Source organism: Coregonus clupeaformis, chromosome 8 (genome assembly GCF_020615455.1).
Source record: "Coregonus clupeaformis isolate EN_2021a chromosome 8, ASM2061545v1, whole genome shotgun sequence".
Lineage (NCBI taxonomy): Eukaryota > Metazoa > Chordata > Actinopteri > Salmoniformes > Salmonidae > Coregonus > Coregonus clupeaformis.
Window position 1 is genome coordinate 20,145,333 of NC_059199.1, and position 7,496 is coordinate 20,152,828.

Here is a 7,496-nt window from a genome sequence, read left to right on the forward strand (position 1 = left end):
CAACTGATGCTTAAAGTTAGTGAGGGAGATAAGAGTCTCCAGCTTCAGAGATTTTTGCAGTTCGTTCCAGTCATTGGCAGCAGAGAACTGGAAGGCATGGCGGCCAAAGGAGGTGTTGGCTTTGGGGATGACCAGTGAGATATACCTGCTGGAGCGCATACTACGGGTGGGTGTTGCTATGGTGACCAATGAGCTAAGATAAGGCGGATATTTGCCTAGCAGTGATTTATAGATGGCCTGGAGCCAGTGGGTTTGGCGACGAATATGTAGTGAGGACCAGCCAACAAGAGCGTACAGGTCACAGTGGTGGGTAGTATATGGGGCTTTGGTGACAAAACGGATGGCACTGTGATAGACTACATCCAATTTGCTGAGTAGAGTGTTGGAGGCTATTTTGTAAATGACATCGCCGAAGTCAAGGATCGGTAGGATAGTCAGTTTTACGAGGGCATGTTTGGCAGCATGAGTGAAGGAGGCTTTGTTGCGAAATAGGAAGCTTATTCGAGATTTAACTTTGGATTGGAGATGCTTAATGTGAGTCTGGAATGAGAGTTTACAGTCTAACCAGACACCTAGGTATTTGTAGTTGTCCACATACTCTAGGTCAGACCCGTCGAGAGTAGTGATTCTAGTCGGGCGGGAGGGTGCCAACAGCGTTCGATTGAAGATCATGCATATAGTTTTACTAGTGTTTAAGAGCAGTTGGAGGCTACGGAAGGAGTGTTGTCTGGCATTGAAGCTCGTTTGGAGGTTTGTTAACACAGTGTCCAATGAAGGGCCAGATGTATACAAAATGGTGTCGTCTGCGTAGAGGTGGATCTGAGAGTCACCAGCAGCAAGAGCGACGTCATTGATATACATGGAGAAAAGAGTCGGCCCAAGAATTGAACCCTGTGGCACCCCCATAGAGACTGCCATAGGTCCAGACAACAGGCCCTCCGATTTGACACATTGAACTCTATCTGAGAAGTAGTTGGTGAACCAGGCGAGGCAGTCATTTGAGAAACCAAGGCTATTTAGTCTGCCAATAAGAATGCGGTGGTTGACAGAGTCGAAAGCCTTCGCCAGGTCGATGAAGACGGCTGCACAGTACTGTCTATTATCGATCGCGGTTATAATATCGTTTAGGACCTTGAGCTTGGCTGAGGTGCACCCATGACCAGCTCGGAAACCAGATTGCATAGCGGAGAAGGTACGGTGGGATTCGAAATGGTCGGTGATCTGTTTGTTAACTTGGCTTTCAAAAACTTTCGAAAGGCAGGGCAGGATGGATATAGGTCTGTAACAGTTTGGATCTAGAGTGTCACCCCCTTTGAAGAGGGGGATGACCACGGCAGCTTTCCAATCTCTGGGGATATCAGACGTTACGAAAGAGAGGTTGAACAGGCTAGTAATAGGGGTTGCGACAATTTCGGCGGCTATTTTTAGAAAGAAAGGGTCCAGATTGTCTAGCCCAGATGATTTGTAGGCGTCCAGATTTTGCAGCTCTTTCAGAACATCAGCTGTCTTAATTTGTGTGAAGGCATGGGCAAGTTGCAGTGGAGGGTGCAGAGCTGGTGGCCGGGGTATTGGTAGTCAGGTGGACAGCATGGCCAGCCGTAGCAAAATGCTTGTTGAAATTCTTGATTATTGTAAATTTATCGGTGGTGATAGTGTTTCCTAGCCTCTGTGCAGTGTGTTAGCTGGGAGGAGGTGCTCTTATTCTCCATGGACTTTACAGTGTCCCAAAACTTTTTGGAGTTAGTGCTACAGGATGCACATTTCTGTTTGAAAAAGCTAGCCTTTGCTTTCCTAACTGCTTGTGTATATTGGTTCCTAACTTCTCTGAAAAGTTGCATATCGCGGGGGCTATTCGATGCTAATGCAGTACGCCACAGGATGTTTTTGTGCTGGTCAAGGGCAGTCAAGTCTGAGGAGAACCAGGGGCTATATCTGTTCTTAGTTCTGAATTTTTGGAATGGGGCATACTTATTTAAGATTGAGAGGAAAGCACTTTTAAAGAACAACCAGGCATCCTCTACTGACGGAATGAGATCGATATCCATCCAGGATACCTGGGCCAGGTCAATTAGGAAGGCCTGCTCGCTAAAGTGTTTTAGGGAGCGTTTGACAGTGATGAGGGGTGGTCGTTTGACCGCGGACCCATTACGGACGCAGGCAATAAGGCAGTGATCGCTGAGATCCTGGTTGAAGACAGCGGAGGTGTGTTTAGAGGGTAAGTTAGTCAGGATGATATCTATGAGGGTGCCCATGTTTACGGATTTAGGGTTGTACCTGATAGGTTCCTTGATAATTTGTGTGAGATTGAGGGCATCTAGTTTAGATTGTAGGATGGCCGGGGTGTTAAGCATATCCCAGTTTAGGTCACCAAGCAGTACAAACTCTGAGCATAGATGGGGTCAATCAATTCACATATGGTGTCCAGGGCACAGCTGGGGGCTGAGGGGGGTCTGTAGCAAGTGGCAACAGTGAGAGACTTATTTCTGGAAAGGTGGATTTTTAGAAGTAGGAGCTCAAACTGTTTGGGCACAGACCTGGATAGTATGATAGAGCTCTGCAGGCTATCTCTACAGTAGATTGCAACTCCACACCCTTTGGCAGTTCTATCTAGACGGAAAATGTTGTAGTTGGGGATGGACATTTCTGAATTTTTGGTGGCCTTCCTAAGCCAGGATTCAGACACTGCTAGAACATCAGGGTTGGCAGAGTGTGCTAACGCAGTGAATAACTCAAACTTAGGAAGGAGGCTTCTGATGTTAACGTGCAGAAAACCAAGGCTTTTACAGTTACAGAAGTCAACAAATGATAACTCCTGGGGAGTAGGAGTTATACTGGGGGCTGCAGGGCCTGGGTTAGCCTCTACATCACCAGAGGAACAGAGGAGGACTAGAATAAGGATACGGCTAAAGGCTTTAAGAACTGGTATTCTAGTGTGTTGGGTACAGAGAATAAAGGGGGCATATTTACGGGCGTTGTGTACAGACAAGGATATGGAAGGATATGAGTACAGTGGAGGTAAACCTAAGCGTTGGGTAACAATGAAAGAGATAGCATCACTGGAGGCACCGATTGAGCCGGTCTCGGCGTGTATGGTGGGTGGAACAAAGGAGCTATTTGAGGCAGTTTGAGAATGACTTGGGGTTCTATATTGAAATTGTATAATAAGAACTAACTGGAACAGCAATAGGCAAGGCATATTGACATGGGAGAGAGGCATAAAGCAATCACAGGTGTTATTAGAGAGAGCTAAGACAACAACTGGTAATGGCGATGAAAGTTTGGGCTGAGGCTAAACAGATAAACAGGACAGGGTACCGTGTAAAGGAACAGTCCAGCAGGCATCAGCTGTGCAGCTGAGTGATCATAAGGTCCAGTGAACAGCAATATGTGAGTCCGAGAGCAGTTCGAATTGGTGCTAAAGCACAGCGAGCAGGAAGCACAGCTGTTGTTTGCGTGTGCTAGCGGGTCGGGGATAGCAGATGGATCTTCATGGTCGTCGCAACGGGAAGCCTGTTGAAACCACAGACGATTACGTCGGCAGACCAGTCATGATGGATCGGCGGGGCTCCGTGTCGACTCTAGGAGGTCCCGTCCGGTTGACAGAGAGGTAGATAGCCGGGAGATGTGCCTGACTCGAGGCTAGCTCAAGGCTGATTAGCCAACAACAACATCCATTTGGTTGCAGCTAGCTAGTTGCGATGATCAGGTGTTAAAGGTCCAGTGATTTAGTGATTCCGGCAGAAAATCCGATATGTTCTGGGTCGATAACGCGCTGTGCAGACAGTGCAGACTGGCCGATAATAGTCCAGGCTAGAGCTGGCTGGTAGGTAGTGCAGGCCACGGACAATGGTGAAAAACCGCTAACAGTGGCTAATAGCAAGTAGCTAGTTAGCTGGCTACTCCCGTCCGGTAGACAAAGAGGTAGATAGCCGGGATATGGGCCTGGCTCAAGGCTAACTGGTGCTTGCTTCGGGGGCAGTGGTGATTAGCCTACAGCAACATCCATTCGGTTGTGGCTAGCTAGTTGCAATCCGGTGTTAGGGTCCAGTGATTCAGTTAGAAAATCCGTTCTGGGTGAAAACCGCTAACGGTGGCTAATAGCAAGTAGCTAGTTAGCTGGCTAGCTAGTTTCAATTGGAGATTCTAAAAAAGGTGAGTAAATAATAGAATCCGTTCCACATTGAGTGAGGCGGGTTGCAGGAAAGTATATTTAGTAGAAGGATGAAAAGTGTGAAAGGGAAATATGTACGAAAAATACAAAAAAAATACAAAAAACTGGCTATTTACACGGACACACAACAAAGAACACGACCGCACTGCTACTCCATCTTGGATCTCAGTGGCTGTGTTTGCATGAATTATCTGTAGAAAACGTTATGCTGACACTTAGATATTTTAAACTTGAATGCGCCGGGCGAAATTGCAATAATCGCTGTGCCCTTAATATAATAATCGCTGGCTTAATGCTAGCCATTGTAAACAATACGATAGCTAGCTTGCTATATGTTTTATTTATTAGCGATTCATTCTGGACGATCTGATTGCTGCAACTGTTTAGGTTGAGTACGATGTTTAAAATGATAAACCATGAAAACCATGTTGATTAGTGTTGTTTGAGACAAAGCCTCAGTGGTGAGATAGGCTAGCTAGCTACTGTAACCTAACGTTAGCTAGCGTTACCTAGTTATCTAGCTAGCTAGTTACAGTATGTAACGTTAGTAAGCTACGTTATGTATATTTCCTTTTGGATTACAATTATGTTTTAGCCATGGGGCTAGGGTCTGTCTGTCATTTCTGGTGTAATGCTCCCCTCTCTCTCTCTCTCTATGGTCCTCTCTCTCCCCTCCTGGAAGACCTGAGCCCTAGGACCTAGGAGGGCAGTTTAAAGACCAGCATCACATCTGAAGACAAACTGGGTACATACTGGGAAAGACTGGTTTCAACAAAGTTGAACTCTGTTCCATTTCTATTCCTCCCTCTGTGTGTATGACTTATGTCTCTCTCTCCTTCACCCGGGGGTGTATTCAGGATCTTTGGAGCTTACTGGAGTGCTATAAACCAAAGTGCAGAATGTTGTCATGTCATCTAACTATCCTCTGTGTTGATAGTATTCCATAACTTCTTAACATACCACGCCCAAATCACTTCCCCTCTTGGCCTCAATGGTGGAATATATGTTCAAACCTTTACGTGGCCACTGAATGGACTATGAAACATGAAAGGTTTTAAGTTTTATAACTCTATCTGAAAAGACCAAAGCCAGAGGATCTCCTGTGAGCTGGGTCAGGGTATGTGGTTCTGGACAAATGTGCCATACACACTATCTGACTAGCTCACTGTAATTTAAAGAGTGGATAAAAAAATATTTTCCGGTTGAAAATGGCCTATGTGGCATCTGTAGTAGTCATATACATCAATTATAGTCCCAAAATGGACTAAAAGGTTGCAGGACCCACGTTGCTCTCTCTCTAGTTTTTTCTATATTCCTTTCCTGCTCCTGCTGTGGTTGGTGCTTGGCCTACGTGCACTCAATGTCCCTCTTTCTCTCTTTTTGGAGTTGTGCCAGTCAGGGACTCCTGAACTCTCTGATGTTCTCTGTCTAGATCTTCTTCAGTTCCTTTCTCAGACAGGTCAAAGGTTACCAAAGACGTTACCATGACTACCGTCACCAAGGCTGTTGCTGAGGCTGTTAGGCAGGTGACTGGCAGGTGGGCGAGAGACCGGCAGGTGAGGTGTGGCAGGTGCCTGGCAGGTGACCGACAGGTGACCGGCAGATGCAGCAAGTAACCGGCAGGTGACCGGCAAGTGCCCGGCAGGTGACCGGCAGATGTGGTAGGTGACCGGCAGGTGACCGGTAGGTTCGGCAGTTGACCGGCAGGTGATTGGTAGCTGCCGATACCATAAGGAGCTCAGGGTGCCTCTCTTATCTATCTAACATTCTCCGAACAACTGTGTGTAAGCGTAACTCTGGGAAATGTAGCGGAAGTGTAGTTTCATCGGATGAAGGAAGCCATAGCTGTATGGATCTGCGCAAAACTGCTACAGTAAGTATATTTTTTATTTGAAGGATTCTTTCTCGCTGATGAAAGATAACGGCCATATGTGTTGAAAGCCATAACGTTAAAACACAGGGTCGGAATTGTAGTTCACATGAGGCAGTCTTGGGCGAAGCTAATGGCCCCACGGGGGGCCAGTATGAAAAATGTATGCACTCACTAATTGTAAGTTGCTCTGGATAAGAGCGTCTGCTAAATGACTAAAAAGTGTAGGGAGAAGACAGAATGCCGCCTAGAGTTTTTAAGAGCTAGGGGTGCCCATATTGCTGGGGATCAGAAGTGTCTGGTGCGAGAGAGGCAGGTTGAGGTTGCTAGGGTCAGAGTTGTACAGAAGGTGTCGTATGCTGAGGCAGTGAAGAAAGCAGAGAAAGATGGGTCAAGGTAGCCCTAGATCATGACTCAGTTCAAATTACATTACACATACAGTTGAAGTCCGAAGTTTACATACACTTAGGTTGGAGTCATTAAAACTTGTTTTTCAACCACTCCACACATTTCTTGTTAACAAACTATAGTTTTGGCAAGTCGGTTAGGACATCTACTTTGTGCATGACACAAGTAATTTTTCCAACAATTGTTTTGACAGACATATTATTTCACTTATATTTCACTGTATCACAATTCCAGTGGGTCAGCAGTTTACATACACCAAGTTGACTGTGCCTTCAAACAGTTTGGAAAATTCCAGAAAATGATGTCATGGCCTTAGAAGCTTCTGATAGGCTAATTGACATCATTTGAGTCAATTGGAGGTGTACCTGTGGATGTATTTCAAGGCCTACCTTCAAACTCAGTGCCTCATTGCTTGACATCATGGGAAAAGCAAAATAAATCAGCCAAGACCTCAGAAAACAAATTGTAGACCTCCACAAGTCTGGTTCATCCTTGGGAGCAATTTCCAAACGCCTGAAGGTACCACGTTCATCTGTACAAACAATAGTGTGCAAGTATAAACACCATGGGACCACGCAGCTGTCATACCACTCAGGAAGGAGACGCGTTCTGTCTCCTAGAGATGAACGTACTTTGGTGCGAAAAGTGCAAATCAATCCCAGAACAACAGCAAAGGACCTTGTGAAGATGCTGGAGGAAACGGGTACAAAAGTATCTATATTCACAGTAAAACGAGTCCTATATCCACATAACCTGAAAGGCCGCTCAGCAAGGAAGAAGCCACTGCTCCAAAACTGCCATAAAAAAGCCAGACTACGGTTTGCAGCTGCACATGGGGACAAAGATCATACTTTTTGGAGAACTGTCCTCTGGTCTGATGAAAAATAAATAAAACTGTTTGGCCATAATGACCATTGTTATGTTTGGAGGAAAAAGGGGGTTGCTTGCAAGCCGAAGAACACCTCCCTGACCGAGGCCATTCTCCCCCGATTGCTCAGTTTAGCCGGGCGGCCAGCTTTAGGAAGAGTCTTAGTGGTTCCAAACTTC